At 43.5% G+C, this 16,059-nt stretch overlaps 1 long non-coding RNA gene across 1 annotated transcript; it reads left to right on the forward strand.

Moving 5' to 3' along the window:
* Positions 1 to 3,394: 3,394 nt before the first annotated feature.
* On the forward strand, positions 3,395 to 8,484 carry LOC147269110 (uncharacterized). Its single transcript, XR_015111303.1, has 3 exons — positions 3,395 to 3,544; positions 6,345 to 6,490; positions 8,310 to 8,484. It is a non-coding gene; the product is annotated as an uncharacterized LOC147269110 (long non-coding RNA).
* Positions 8,485 to 16,059: the final 7,575 nt, after the last annotated feature.

The raw sequence follows: 16,059 nt of genomic DNA on the forward strand, positions 1-16,059 counted from the left end.
AGGTTCCTCCAGCCTAAAGATCTTCAAAGAGTCCCAACTACAGATCTGTATTCTCTTGAGACCTTCCATAATTCCCCCAGGTTGCTTTGTCTTTCCCCCCATCCAGGAGGGGAGTTCTTCTCCTCCAGTCTCCAGCCTGCCTCATTGGCAACAAGTCTTATGTCCCTGCTGATCTCCAGTATCTAGGCCACCCATCTCTTTGGTTCTTTCTTCTGAAGTTCTGCTCTCATCTACCAGATGACCAATCCTGTTCTCCTGGCTCCCTAATCGGCCTGTGGCACAGTGAAACTGAAAGCAGTGTGTCATAATTTGCTTATTTTCCAGGGGCATGTTTTCCTCCACACTCTGCCTCATTTTCTGTGTGTGGCAGAGCTGTTATCCAATCAGCAGCCGAGTATATTTGTATTACAATGCTCACAATAGATTGCTCTCATACTTCCAACACAGTTGTCTGTTTTGATGTTCAACCTGCAACTTGACTGTTAGTGTTAGGTCTTGTTGCTTCCATGGTGTCATTTTGCAGTTGGTGGCTCACTTCAGCAAAAAAGTATAAAGGTCAGTACCTGCCCAGCTCTAAATGCCTGACCTGTCTCAGGGGCCAGGTATTTCTATTAGCACCGTGGAGAGAGAGGGTGGATATTCTGTTCAAACACAGCTCCAGGTGAATCATAATGTTGCCTCCTATCCGTGGGTGTGTAAATGTGCAACTGTGATAAAATTATCTTCAATATTGCGTCTCAGTCGCTCTCCACTGCCCCCAAGTGGCCAAAAAGGTCTGCCATGCCCCGTTCAACATGAGATCCAACAGAAGCAACTCAGAGATTCTCAATTTTTGGAATACGTGGCGGACATCGTGTGGTAATTGTTGCAGTTTTTAATGAGACCGAAACACCTGGTCCCCACTCCATATCAAAGGCTCAGTGAATTTTCAGGGCATTTCTTTAACATTTTCCTGCTTCTTTTCCTGTGTCTTTGCTTCATTTTGCATGTTCCATCCTTTTCACCTCTGACATAATCCCAGCCCCCCATCGCTGCTTTGCTGTCTTATCCACCAGGCTCTGACGGCATGGCGCTCATGCTAGCAGTTACAAGTTATGGTTTGTGGCTGGTGAGCTGACAGCGCTACAGCAGAGGACGAGATAAGGCTGTGACCTCTCTGGCCAGAGAGGATGAGATGAATACATTTACTCTCTGTGTGATGGGAGGCTGGGGGGGGGGGGGGGGGGTCCCGTCCCTGTGCGCCTGGACCCCCGACTAAATCTGCTGGATCAGTAACAAGAGGTTCAGATAGCAGGGGTGATGGGGGATGGAGAGAAAGAGGGGCTGGGAGGACGTGTGTGTGTGTGCGTGTGTGCGTGTGTGCGTGTGTGTATTCTATGTTCTACTCTCTCTCTCTCTCACTCTCCAGATATACATGTGTATCTGTGTGTGACGTATAAACACACACACACACACACACACACACACACACACACACACACACATAAACACACACACGTGTATCATCTTCTCTTTTCCACCAAGGCCTGATATTGGATGATGTCCCAAAATCAAGGTCTCTTGCCACGAGGCCACAATTCATCACCCTGAATGGCTATATGTGATATTCTGTGCGCGCAGACGTGTGTGTGTGTGTGTGTGTGTGTGTGTGTGTACATGATCGTGTGGGTAAATGTTTTGTGGGTACATACATGAATAAATATTCAATATCTGCTTTTTTCACCAACCTCACTGGAAAGTAAATAAATAAAAGACTAAATTAAAGTTACAGATGTGATGAAGCTTTTTAGAGAAATTTGCTTATATCCAATACACACACACACACATTATATATATATATATATATATATATATATATATATATATATGTATATGTGTGTGTGTGTGTGTGTGTGTGTGTGTGTGTGTGTGTGTGTGTGTGTGTATATACATATATGTATATGGATGGATAGATAGCCAGATATGATTTCAGGAAGATGGAACACAGTGGTGCAGTGGTCAGCACTGTGGCCTCACAGCAAGAAGGTTCCAGGTTCCAGTCCCGGCTCCATCACAGGATCTTTCTGTGTGGAGTCTCCATGTTCTCCCTGTTCCTGTGTGGGTTCTCTCTGGTACTCCAGCTTCCTCCCACAGTCCAAAGACATCAAGAGAGGACGAGGCTGATTGATACTCTAAATTGACCGTAGGTATGACTGTGAGTGTGAATGTTTGTCTGTCTCTATGTGTTGGTCCTGTGATGGACTGGTGACCTGTCCAGGGTGAACCCCGCCTCTCACCTGAAGGCAGTCAGGATAGGCTCCAGCCCCCCCCCCCCCCATGACCCTTAACAGGATAAGAGGTAGAAAATGAGTGGATGGATGGATGGAACATGAGAAGGCTGCGAAGTACCGGGTTAAAATAACAGCGTGAATGGATGTGGAAGGTCCCCCGCACTCCAGTGTGAGTGGCTCCAGCCAGAGGATGACACAGAACCACCCTACCAAGAGAAAGAGCTGGACTCTTGTCAAGATCAGGGAAGACGTTCTTCCTCAGCCAGTCCTCCACCTCTTCACGAAGTATAGTGAAAAATAAGAATGCAATATCCTGACATTGTTTCTCTCAAATGTTCAGGGAGTCATTTTAATATGTATTCGGTTCAGTTACTTAATTGTTGGTGTTGGTAACACCATTCAGGTGATGATCTGAAAAGTTGTCGAACCACAACTCATCAGTGGAAGCGCAGAGTTGATGTTCGAGGTGCTGAATGACTAAACTTAGGCAGGTCCAGGGTATGAATGAAAACACCTAGAAGGCAGGACAAAATGCATCCAAATTCCAAAAACATTTCATTGTTGTGTGAGTGTGTATGTGTTTCTTTTTTGAGCTGGTGTGTTCACCAAGGGCATCATTTATCCAGCAGCCCAGAGGCAAAAACAACCTGCTGCCAGTATTGATGGTTCCTCCTGCAGGACCTGCTTGGATTGGGTTCAGAGGTCAGCAGTCACAGGCAATCAGGAGTAAATGGAGCCTGTGTAACACTAAACAAACGGCTACGAGCTTTAGAACAAAGCCAAGGCCGAGGTTGTGTGTGATGCTGTGTTTGTGTGTGTGTGTGGTGTGTACTACTGCTGCGCTTCCACTCCCTTATTTCACTCAACCCTAGCCACTCTAACAGGATTTATTCTTGTTTATTTCCAAGCGTCTGACCTTGTTGATGATCCCGTTATCCTTATTTCTCCTCGAGACTGCAAGCCTCACCAAAAATAAGTCGCATCCTTCTTTATTTTTAGCGAAATAAAATGATTGCTGGGTGAGCCACTCAACGGGCAAACACATTCTCAATCCTTTTATCCCCTTAGTAAGGTTTAACACCCTCAGCGCCTTCAGGCGGCCTCGTCCCCTGTTCGTCTGCAGGCTAATCCAACACTGTTTTATTGTCTTATTGACTCTCCCAGCCTGAACGCCGCGAATCCTAACGACTTGCGGAAAGCAAGCTAATGAATTCAGCATCTCAGAGCGGGACGAGCCGAGGCTGGGTTTGAGGAGGAGGACACATATCAAAGAGGTATTAAATGCACTGATCCACCGAGCCTTAACTCTCTCTTACATCATCATAAAACATCATCCAATTTACCAGCTCTGTCAGAGAGGAACCATAACACATTTGCATAATGCAGCGTCTTCACTATGTTAATTCTCCCTCCTCTCAGCCGTGTGCGAGCACCCGTTTTTGTGTTTAGACTTATTCTGTCTCCCAGTCTGTATATTGTGTGTGCATGAGAGCATTACACCATGCTAGCATGTCAATGACTGTGAACGATTATGGAGGTAAATGAGGCTCTCCAAAGTCCTCCAAGCTCTCCATACAGCGGTGATCGTCAGTGATACCGCAGGGCATTGCAATAGAAGCACATTACCGTTGAAATCACATTGCTATCCTCCACGGAGAGGTGTATGTTACCGGGGAAATGGATGGAGCACACAGAGGGTGGGGTGGGGGGTGGGCGGATGAGTATGAGCTTCTCCACAATTTCCATCGACACGTGTGATCTCTTTTTAATTTTCTGGCTGTGGGAAATATGGAAGATAGCTTGATGAAATTCTGGATTGTGATGCAAAGCGACGCGCACCTCCGGCTCTTTCATAAGTTCAAGTGTGTTCAAGGAAGAAAAGGCTCCCTCAGAAACTGTTGTAGATCCTCCACCATTCAGGGTGAAGTTCCTACCTGTGCGCTTCCATCCACCTCTTTTTATTAGGCCTGAGCCAGAAGGTACTTCAGGCGAAGACCCTATTATGTTTGCACGGCAGAGAAACACAGAGGGAGCACTAAAAACACTAAAAACACACACTTAGGGGTATCGGGGCCCCCAAAAAAACCACATAGGGGCGCTCGTTTGCATTTGTTATTTGTCCATCAAAAGACTGAGCAGAAATTCAAATGAATCTCTAGGTTTATCAACAAAAGATAAGTGCAGATAAAAGCAGTCACAGCAGATTCAGCGACTAAAGCGAGACTTGGGGGCTGTTGAGAAGTCCTCCAACAGCACATCACCATCATCTTCATTGTTCAAAACTCCACGTCCATCAGGTTCATTCATCCTGCTGTTTTATTTTTCTACATTTGACTTGGTGTTCATGTGAGATTTGACAGGCGTTCTTTCACTTTAATTATGTCATCTCACTGCACTCAGTGATATATTCTTCCAGTGGTAGATGGGAGACTGAGAACAGCCCCTCCTGTTTAGTCTGTATACATGATGGAAACACGCATAAATTTGTGTTTTCTTTTGCTGAGTGAGATGGATTGAAACTGGGCTTGGGAGAGTTTACTGCCTATGTATTAGTGTCATGATGGAGGCCAGATTTGTTCAGTGAGGTTGTTCTCATCCCAGGATGTCACACAGCAGCTTTCAGAAAGTGGTGCTGATGAGCAACCATTTGGCCATTTTTGAGCAAATTTGGCATATTTGGTATAAATATTGGTGTCTATGGGGACATATTTTTGTTGAGCATCACCAGAATCTACCCACACCCTTGCTGCCTGGTCTCTGATTTGTACCTACTTGAGGCATGTGGAATGAGACATATCAGAAATAATGGGAGATAAACATAACAGAATTTTTTTAATTTTGATGGAGGATTTGGAGGATACTAACTTTTTTTCTTCTTTTTCTCCTTATTGTTAATTTTTTAAAAGAATTTGCATGCCTTCCAACGTACCCCTGGAGGAACTCATACCCCAGGTGGGGAATTGTGACCCTAACAAATAATTCAATCTTTGTCGGGTTGAATTAAAGTAAAACTAATGATGTAAAGCAACATGAAACCTCAGTGGATTACTTGCTATATTTGGAGTTCTCTTAAATCTTGTGTTTAAACATATAATTACCTAATTAGAAATGCTTTTAAATCCAGAGGCGAAATATGAATACTTGATAATTCATCCATTGCTGTTGTCATACATACATACTATATATTATGTAATAATACACATTCTCATTATAAAGTCAATAGTCTAAAGAAAGACGGTTCCAGTATTATTTTTCACATTTGTCCTGATGCATCTCAAATCACTTTGGTGATGCAGAGCGTTTAAAAACACAACCTAGAAAGAACAAGTGGACCGTCTGGTTGCTGTTTACAGTGTCAACATGTTTGTCAGCCTTCACGACAGTCAACTAGTCAGAGTTTGATGAGTGAACTGACATTGTGGGCGCCAATTAACTCCATCAGGAAGCAGAAGATGTTCTTTGCACTGAGCCTGGATTCAGCCTGAGGACTGACACCTTCCTCTCTACAGGTTTCTAGTGCCACCTACTGGACAAGCAGGCCAATTACAATTTCTCACATTTTGACGGATCAGACCAGTGTGATATTTTACCTCCTCCTTACAAATGTTGTTGGTATTACTTCTATGATAACAATGATGCGGGTATTTATTTATTCATTTTGCATTCTATCCTGTCTTTCTAACTGCCAGGTTTTCTTTATTCAGCTCTCATCACAACCTTGCTTTTGTCAGCAGTGTTACATTACGGTGGTGACATATTCACCTCCATGTATGTTTTCTTTGGACTAGTATTGTTGTTCTCAACACAGTGAGAGTGTAACTCTGAAGCTAAATTATAAATAATAATACCATGATATTTACTGGAAATGTTTCTATGAATCCCAGCAGCCCATAGGGGGCACCATCTGATACATCATGAATGTGGTGTGTCATGTAAAAGTACGTTTGACGTGACAAAACTGACCAAACATTACAATTTTCTACATTTGTAAGGTGGCAGTGAATATGAGACTCCATTAAGTTGTCTAATAAACATTTATTATCAGACATTATATCTGTCTTTTTCTTTCAACAGGGATACTCCAAAATACCTGTAATCAATTGATGTTATAAGAAAAAGAAATTCTATGGGCGGCACGGTGGTGCAGTGGTCAGCACTGTCACCTCACAGCCAAAAAGGCTCCTGGTTTGAGTCCCGGCTCCATCACAGGATCTTTCTGTGTGAGTCTCCATGTTCTCCCTGTTCCTGTGTGGGTTCTCTCTGGTACTCCAGCTTCCTCCCACAGTCCAAAGACATCAAGAGGGGACGAGGCTGACTGATACTCTAAATTGACTGTAGGCGTGACTGTGAGTGTGAATGGTTGTCTGTCTCTATGTGTTGTTCCTGTGATGGACTGGTGACCTGTCCAGGGTGAACCCCACCTCTCACCTGAAAGCAGCTAGGATAGCCCCCCCCCCCCCCCCCCCCCCCATCTCCTGGAGGATTTGTAAACAGCCTGTAGTTGGTGGCCATGGGGTGCTATTAGCTTCAAGCTAATTATACCTGACTGTCCCTTCCTGCATTCTAGAGCCACAAAGAAGTGATACAGCAGTGAAATAACATCTACAAAAACTCAATATACCTATTTGCAAGTACTTGAGAGTACAATATACCACTACTTGTGTCAATCGAACATGATTTTGATGGTGGTGCTCAAAAGACAAGACGAGCAGAACCAGCTGCGTCACACCACTATTAAGGGATGGAGAATGAATGAAGGAGCTGCGGTATGTGTAGGTTAAACATCTATGTGCAGCAACAGGCTAACAGAGAGTCATTACAGAATCCTTCATAGATTGCAACGCACACCCCTGTTCCTTAATGCTTTCTACCCTGGGTTTTGTTTCCCCTCTGTGTGAAGTCCAAGGAGGAGGTTGGGTCTTACATGCACTGAATTTGGAAGTGCCCTCTGATATTCACATTCTGGGAAAAAGTCGTACAGGAAATGGACTCCATTCTGGGCAAGAAAATACAAATAAATCCTGTCCTGTTTCTGTTAAATCTCTCATGTGAGGGGCTCACCTTGTCACATGCCCAGCAAAGACTACTGAGCAAGCTTCTTCGATTAGCAAGGAGATGCATTTTATTTCAATGGATCAAGCCCAGACCTCCAACGGTCAACCAGTGGTACTGAGAGATCTTTAAAGTACAGCCAATGGAGCGCTTAAGTTCAGTCTTGAGAGGAAATGAAAGGATTTTTGACAAGTTGTGGGAGCCTTTTCGAAACCACCTCCCAGACAGCGCAGCAGACCTGATACACAGGGGACGGTGTGAGGTGGACTGGCGACCTCCCTGGTCTCCTGTGAATACCTAGCTCCCTCCCTTGGGCGTTCGGACACTGCCCTGGCTATGCATTTCCTCATCCATGTGGCTAAACTGAGTTTAACTGGAAATGACGCTTTACTGCCCATGTAGTGATGCATCATGTATGTCTGTACACCGGGCTGCCGTTTTTCTGTTGCTGCTGCCTTAATTAGTCTGCCGATGAATCTTCTTTCTTTTCTTCTCATGAGATCTGTGATCAGCTCAGTATATTTTAGCTGTCATGCATGTGTTCTTTTTTTTCAATGTTTCTGTGCTCTGAAAATTTAATGGAAATTGAATAAAAAAATATTTTTAAAAAAAATCGATGTGCATCTAAGCTTCCTGCTTCCTTTATGAGGTTTTATTTACTTCCATTGTAATCTGTTGTATTGATTTTTAGATGGTGTATTTTTTTAATGAAACCTGCTGGATTCAATTAATAAAATATTATAAAGTCTAATAATAATATAATATAATCATCTGGGTTTTTTGTTTGTTTTTTACAAAAATTTGTATTGACAGAATTTAATGAACTTTGAGTCCAGCCTGGGCATATCAGACCTCTCTCTCTCTCTCTCTCTCTCTCTCTCTCTCTCTCTCTCTCTCTCTCTCCCTCCCTCTCCCTCTCCCTCTCTCCCTCTCTCCCTCTCTCCCCCTCTCCCCCTCTATCCCTCTTGTCTGCATATGTGTATTCAGATGAGCAGCCTCACCTGCCCGTCTGACACACCTGCGGCTCATCACTCATCGGGACTCACCGCATTAAACTCCTCGTCACTCACCCACTCCTCTCCATATTGTCAACTATACCAGTGTGGTACTCATGACTCTTGGCTCTCCAGAGAAGTTTCTCTTAACCATTCCTTGTGCTAACTCCTGTGAAATTAAATAAATGTTTATTTTGTTTCAAACTACATTGCTTTTCTTTATCTTTTCTTTAATATCCTGTTGTGAATTTTGACAATGGATTTTTATTCTTAACTTTCATGTTCATACTTAAGTTTCACATATTTGCTCATGAAAAATTGTCCCAAAGGTGTGGAGCAGTCATTGAGACTGACCCACCTCTTTGTTGCTCGATTGACTGCAGTGAAATGCCATTCGGGCGGCACGGTGGTGCAGTGGTTGGCACCATCGCCTCACAGCAAGAAGGTTCCAGATTCTATCCTACCCTCACTCATGACCAAGATCCCAAGATACTGAAACGCCTCCACCTGAGGCAGACAGAACCGGTGACAAAGGACAGACCTTGACAGACCCTCTGTGGGAACGAGTCCGACTTACTGCCGGCAACACAAACCAGATTCTCATTCCTCTGGTCGAGAGACTGAATAGCTCTTTGTAAGGGGCCATCCACCCAATACTCCTGGAGTACCCCCCACAGGATGTTCCTGGGAACACGGTCATAAGCCTTTTCCAAATCCCCAAAGCACATGTGGACTGGTTGGGAAAACTCCCATGCCCCTTCAAGCACCTTAGTGAGGGTAAAGAGCTGATCCACAGCTCCACAGACCAAAACCACATTCCTCCTCCTCGATCTGAGGTTCGATTATCGACCTGACCCTCCTCTCCAGTCCCCTGGCACAGACCTTTCCGGGGAGGCTGAGGAGTGTGATCGCCGATAGTTGGAACAAACACTCTGGTCCCCTTTCTTCAGGATGGGGACCACCACCCCTGTCTCACACTTCAAAGGCACTGTCCACGATGTCCATGCAATGTTGCAGAGATGCGTCAACCAAGACAGCCATACAGCATCCAGAACTTTGAGATTCCCAGGGCGGATCTCATCCACCCTCGGAGCTCTGCTGCCACAGACCTCTGGGACTTCTGCCCCGGAGATTAGACGACCTCTCCCCAAGTCCTCCCCCTCAGTTTCCTCCATGGAATATGTGTTAGTGGGATTGAGGAGTTCCTCAAAGTATTCCGTCCACTGTCCAACTATCTCCCAAGTTGACATCAGCAGCCTCCCGGCCACTGTAAACGTGCCTAACCATTCCTTATGGTTTCCTGCAGGGACTGGATGCAAATGGTAGTTTGTAACGCTGATATAAATCCTACATGCAACCCCATCCTGCTCAGCATGTGGGAGAAGATCTTGGATTTGACCACCACTGCTGTTTTGGATGTTGTTGTACCTCAAGTGCGCCTGGATACAAGCTGTGACATGTACTGTAAGTTGGGTCTGATATTTAGGAGTTTCTTTGCCCAGCTTATAAACCTCCCAGAGGCTCACACACTTTTAATTTCTGGCTTTGATGCATGTTCCCTTCCCACTTAGTCACCCAGTAGGAACCTGGAACTTTTCTATGCCAGCATTGGTTCCTGGGTCTGGCCAAAAAAATTACAGTTACTGGTCTGAGCATGGTGGTGCAGTGGTTACTACTGTCGCCTCACAGAAAGGTTCTGGGTTTCTGTGTGGAGTTTGCATGTTGTTGTTTGCATGGCTAATTTAATACTCTAAATTGACCTGTAGGTGTGACTGTGAGTGTGAATGGTTGTCTGTCTCTATGTGTTGGCCCTGTGATGGACTGGTGACCTGTCCAGGGTGAACCCCACCTCTCACCTGAGGGCTGCCGGGATAGGTTCAACTGACTAATGACTGTCTGTTTTTCTTTTTAAGGATGGAGCGCAACTATCACAGTGTGAAAGAGGAAGACATCCAAGCCACCCTTGGGGATTCTCTTTGTCCAGCTATTGAACTGGCGCTAGCAGTCAGAGACAACGAAAGTGTCCACTCCAAACGACTCATGGAGATGGTTGCAGAGGAGGTGACAACGAGAGTGAACACCATTCTGGCTACAATGTTTGCCTGTAACGTACAGTCAGATATGTTGGCTGAGACTGACACATGTCATGCAGCAAAGTTATTGGATATTATTAACCAAACTGTGCAACGAATGAGGGAGCGCACGCTAGGAATGAAGGCACCTCAAATACAAGCAGATTTGCAAGACTGTCAGCCTCATCCAACTGGTCTTGTCTTTGAGGACGATGACACCAAGAGTACAAAATTACTTTACTGTGGTACTCCCTTCATTGTCAGTGAGCGCTCAGACAGTGATGAAACCAGCAGCGACTCAGACTCGTACTCAGGCACAGACTCATACTCAGACACAGACTCAGATTCAGAGAGTTCAGCATTCTTATCCGGTGGCACTCCCTATTCTGCCAGTGAGGACTCTGGTTCAGAAGATGAAGTAGCCAGCAACTTCTCTGATCCTTGTCCTGCAAATGAGGACACAGACACAAAGAGTACTACATTCATCTTTGCTGTTACTCCCTTCCCTGCAAACGATGACACAAACATAGAGGATTTAGTGCTCAGTTGCACTGATACTCCCAGTCCTGAAAAATTGGCCATGAGCGTAAAGGATACTAAATCCCCTTGTCCTGGTACTCCCCATCATGCCAATGAGGACTGTGGCACAAGGAAGGATGACTCAAGTTGCTCAGCTCCTCCTAGTCCTGAAGTGGAGCTGTCACGTGCGGAGAAATTCTTTCTTGCTTTGCTTCTCTTGAAGTTGCTGAGGCGCATTACTCGGTCCTCTAACATTTTTTTAATGCCTCTGAGCTTTAATGGGATGTTGGAGAGTCTGATCACAGCTACCGTGGCAGAAACTGGTTCCAAAATCCCTCAGACCACTGCTGACGTGCACATTTCCGTGTACAAGAGGCTCTGTCAGGAGTACGGATCCAAGAAGCTTTTGCAGGCTGCCTTGACATCAGATAACGTGGCCTTTACCAAAGCTGTTGCCAGGGCCTTGAAAGCCCAGCTGCAGATGCCCAAGCAGCTCAGCTTTCTTGAAAAAGTGAGGAGACTTTTCAAAAAGAACTCAAAAATCTGCCCCGCCAGTCAAGTCCCTTCGGCTACTGGAGCAACCCTGGGTTCTGGAACAAAACAGGGCCACCCTGACACCACCAAGAGGCCTACATTCATCTGCAGAACTCTCAGGAAGTGGTTCTGCTGAGGCCTCAAAGAGGATGACAACAAGACTAGGTGAAACCTGGTGTATGGGCTGACTCCTGATCCCAGAGCCAAAATGTGGGCAAATCGTTGCAGAGATGGAGATTTTTGATGACTTTAACAACTTGGAATTACCTTTGCAGCTCTTGGAGAAGAACAATGCACCCACGGGGGAACTTGGGTTTAGGATTTGGGGATATAGACAAAAGGAGGTCAGACAAACTAGAAACAAAAGCAATGAAATCATTATGAAGGATAATGAAAGTCCCAGTGGACGGCTTTACTGTACTTTATAATTTTATTACTCTTCTTTTTTGTCTTTTATACCTTTATTGTAAGTCATTTATTACATTCAATGTACAATAATTTCAGATATGTTCAAGTTGTAACATCCAAATTGAACTGAAGTTAAAAAAAATTGTACAAAAAGAAGTCCCAGTGGAGCCAAACTCATGAAAGGACTCTTTATATTATATTTTCCTGGATCAACTCTGACAGACCGAACTGCTCCACCCCATAGCATCTTTGATATCATGTATTTTTAACATTAGTTCCAATTTCTACGCTGGGGTAAGGTTAAATTCCTGATGGTAGTCATTTTGGTATTTTTTTTAAGGATTCATATATCAGTGGGTTGTCAGTATGGGCAGATATTGGTAATTTCAATAAATATATCAGTCTAAATCTGGTGGCTAATGAGAGTCCGTGCTGGCCTTCTGGCGCCCATGTTCACCCAGATGTTTAATCGATCCCAAGAGCTGTGTGAAGTGCCCTCCTTCCTCAAACGCTCCGTCATCATCTCAGCTTCCAAAAAGCCCTCCATCACAGGATTGAACGACTAAAGGCCTATCACCTTGAGGTCTGTAGTCATGAAATCTTTTGACAGACTGGTGTTGAGTCACCTGAATGACATGACAAGCCCCTTGCTTGATCCCTTACAGTTTGCCTACAGGGCAAACAGATCAGTGGATGATGCAGTCAACATGGGACTGCACTACATCCTGCAACACCTCAGCACCCCTGGGACGTATGCAAGGATTCTGTTTGTGGACTTCAGCTCAGCTTTCAATGCAATCATCCCTGAAATCCTCCTCTACAAGCTCACCCAGCTCCTCCACCTTATATCATTTGAACTGGTGAAATAGATATTTCAAAAGGACATTCTCTAAAATATTTGTACACATCATTAAAAACATAAATGCATGTTATGTACATATTTTGCATATAGATGAGATCATAGCAGTAGCTTGGATTTTAGCTGAATCTCTTTCCTGTTGCTGGATAGTCTGTTGCTATTTTAGGGAAGCTCCTTCACATGGCTCAAGATGTCCTGGATTTATAAATCTCAAATGAAAGACTTATAGACTCATATATATATACATACATATACATATATACATACATATACATATACATATACACATACACACACACATATATATGTGTGTCAGGTGATTAAAAGAATTAACTAATTAATTACAGGATTTGTAATTAATCTAATTAATCACATTTTAATCTCATATCTGTTCAAGGTCCCCAAAAATTTATAATAATAATATAAAGAATTTGAATTCTAGGACATTACAAAATTGTAGTGCATGACTAATCAAATGAATACACTAAGAAGAGAAGATTTGAAATCCACATTTTTATTGGTGACTGAGTAAAACCTAAGTCAGGGCGTCTTAAGGCTGAGTCTTAAATAGGCACTTTGACTAGCGACGCATGTGTGAAGTGACGAGCCACTGCCAAGAATGGGTCCTTCAATGGGCCAAGTTTAAAATGCTGGTGTCTGGGTAAAATTGGCATTGAATTGCCACTCAAGTGTGTTATAATTAATCTTGTGTTAATTTGTCAATAAAACGCATTAATTTGCGGTGTAATTAATTAATCTAATTAATGCGTTAAAGTGACAGCCCATATAATATATATGTGGATCTGATATGTATTATTTGGGGTTAATGCCAATTTTGATATTAGGGAATAAAACATTCCAATCACCAATAGATTGACTGATTATTTTTTTCATATAAAAAAGACAAAATACCTGCTTTTGATGGCTTAAATATAGTTCCAAACACTTGTTATGAAAAATTTAAATTGAAAGGCAGCACCCACTATCATCTAAGCATAAAGAAGTCTCTCTGACAGTGTCAAAATTTACAAAGGAATACATTTATTGAGGGAGAATTCATTGTAGGGCTGTTATTGGTGTGCTTTACGCTGCACAGGGTCTAGTTAAGAGGTCAGCAAGTGTAAGCGTGTCTGGGAGTTATAAGCAGATGTATAAACAGCTCATAAACATCTCTGGTAAAACATTTGAAACGCACCTCTCGGATGTCCTCTCAGCGTGCGTTCACATTTTCTTTCCTCAGTGAAGTTATAACTCCAAATAGAAACGCTCTGTCCTCCTCAACACCACAAGTTAAAAAAACACAGTCCACGCGCTGCTGAAAGGTGACTGCACTACATCCTGCAATACCTCAGCACCCCCGGGACGTATGCAAGGATCCTGTTTGTGGACTTCAGCTCGGCTTTCACTGCCATCGTCCCTGAAATCCTCCTCTACAAGCTCACCCAGCTCAAATAAAACGAGAGGAAAGTCCACATTTTGGTCTATTCACATAATCAGATGCACGTGCTTGTTGACTGGCATCAGTCATGTTTTTAAAATAAATTCATTTTTAGACGTTAAAATAACTAAAAAATAGTCCCTCAGTATGTTAACAACCCGTCACATAAATCACCCCCCATAATGATAATGGATTAATCCATATGAAATATGGGTTATGAAATATGCTACCTTCCATTTGAAGTTCCTGTCAGGTCCAAAAATACGGGTGCAAAATCCAAAAGCAGACTCCAAAATGAGAACAAAAAGGCTTTATTAACTAAGGTACTCAGGCACTTGGCAACAATTAAAGGACAAAAAACTCAAAACTAGATGGCACTAAAAAGGAACAAGGTGAGAAACAAAAACACGACTAAGGGCAAAAACTACGAGGATCAAGAATAGGCACAGGATCAAGACTATCTCAAGGTGAGCGAAGAGAACAAGACGAACTGGCACGGGACAAAGGGAGACGAGGACTATATATACACAAGGTAATGGGGCACAGGTGGAGCACATTAGGGAGGGGCCAGACAATCACAGGAGCGGGAAACACGGGAGGCAGGAAGGGCAAGTGACCTGAAACGAGAGGAGAGTTAACCTTCACAATAAAACAGGAAGTGCAGGACATACAAAAACAGTGACATAAACTAGACTCACCCAGTGCTCCACTTAGGATAAGACGCAGACATGATCTAAACATGGAAATCTAACATAAGACATGACTAACAAATGACAGGACATGACAGTTCCCGCCCTTTTGAATAGCGCCCTGCAGAGAAAGGTCGGTTCACCTACTCTATTCTGCTATTTTTCTATCATTTCTCTTTTGATATTGTCTTGTCAATCTCAATGATACAACCCTGTGACGTGAAATAAACTCAAAATGTATTACCTTTGCCAAAAAACTACTTTTTTTCAGCAATACATTTGATTTCTAAAGCTCATACATGCTATGTGCTTTCTTTTGCTTTTCTTCACGTTTGATTGTACTGGCGTTGTGACATTGTGACGTGGTTGTAAATTCAACACAGACATTGTGAGTTTATCCTATTTTTTAAAATATTTATTTGATCAGTTTTATTTAACATGTATAGAGTCAACGATGCCACCAAAGTCAGCAGCAAAAAGAGAGGCAATATCGGCCACGCCGACGGGATAAACGCCGACCCTTAAAGAAGGGAGAGAGGTCTGCAGAGAGAACACAGGAGATGGAGAAAAAATGTAGAGGAAGGGAAAAAAGAGGAATCAATGAGTTAAGTGAACGAGACCAGCGGCAGAAGTGAAAAATGTGGAGAGCAGCAAACAAAAGACACGATAAGAAAGAGGCACTAAGAAAAACAGGTATGAGCATGGACATGAGAATACACCAGGAAATGATGGATAAGCTAATGATACATTTGTATATTATCAAATCAACTATGATGAATAAAAAGACATGGACGAATGGTGGATTGGGACTTTTCTCGATAAAGGAGAACTGGTATATCGTGACGTCAGCTGCAAGTGCACAGCACAAAAGCAGTTTGACCGCAAGTGCTTCAACACAAAATGTTTCAGTTTCAACCTGAAGGTACCAACAGCAGTTCCTCATACCTCCCCCACCCACAATCTCTCTTACACATGCGCACACACACACAGGTTTGTGTACAGTAGCTATCCTTATTAGGACACTCCATTGACTTCCATTCATGTGAATATCCTAACCCAAGCCTGTCAGGAAGGGGGGAAAAATGGGACACAGTCGCGGACCCGGAAGTCCTAAAGTTAACCCAGAGGGTTAACCACTAAGGTCACTAGTGGACTACAAAATGGGAAAAATAAACCACCGCTGCCAAGCAGCTGAAACCCAAACTAGACTCCCAAAACAAAGA

Source organism: Aulostomus chinensis, chromosome 2 (genome assembly GCF_037954235.1).
Source record: "Aulostomus chinensis isolate RoL2024-O1b breed Wild chromosome 2, RoL_Achi_v1.0, whole genome shotgun sequence".
In the NCBI taxonomy this organism is placed as follows: Eukaryota; Metazoa; Chordata; class Actinopteri; order Syngnathiformes; family Aulostomidae; genus Aulostomus; species Aulostomus chinensis.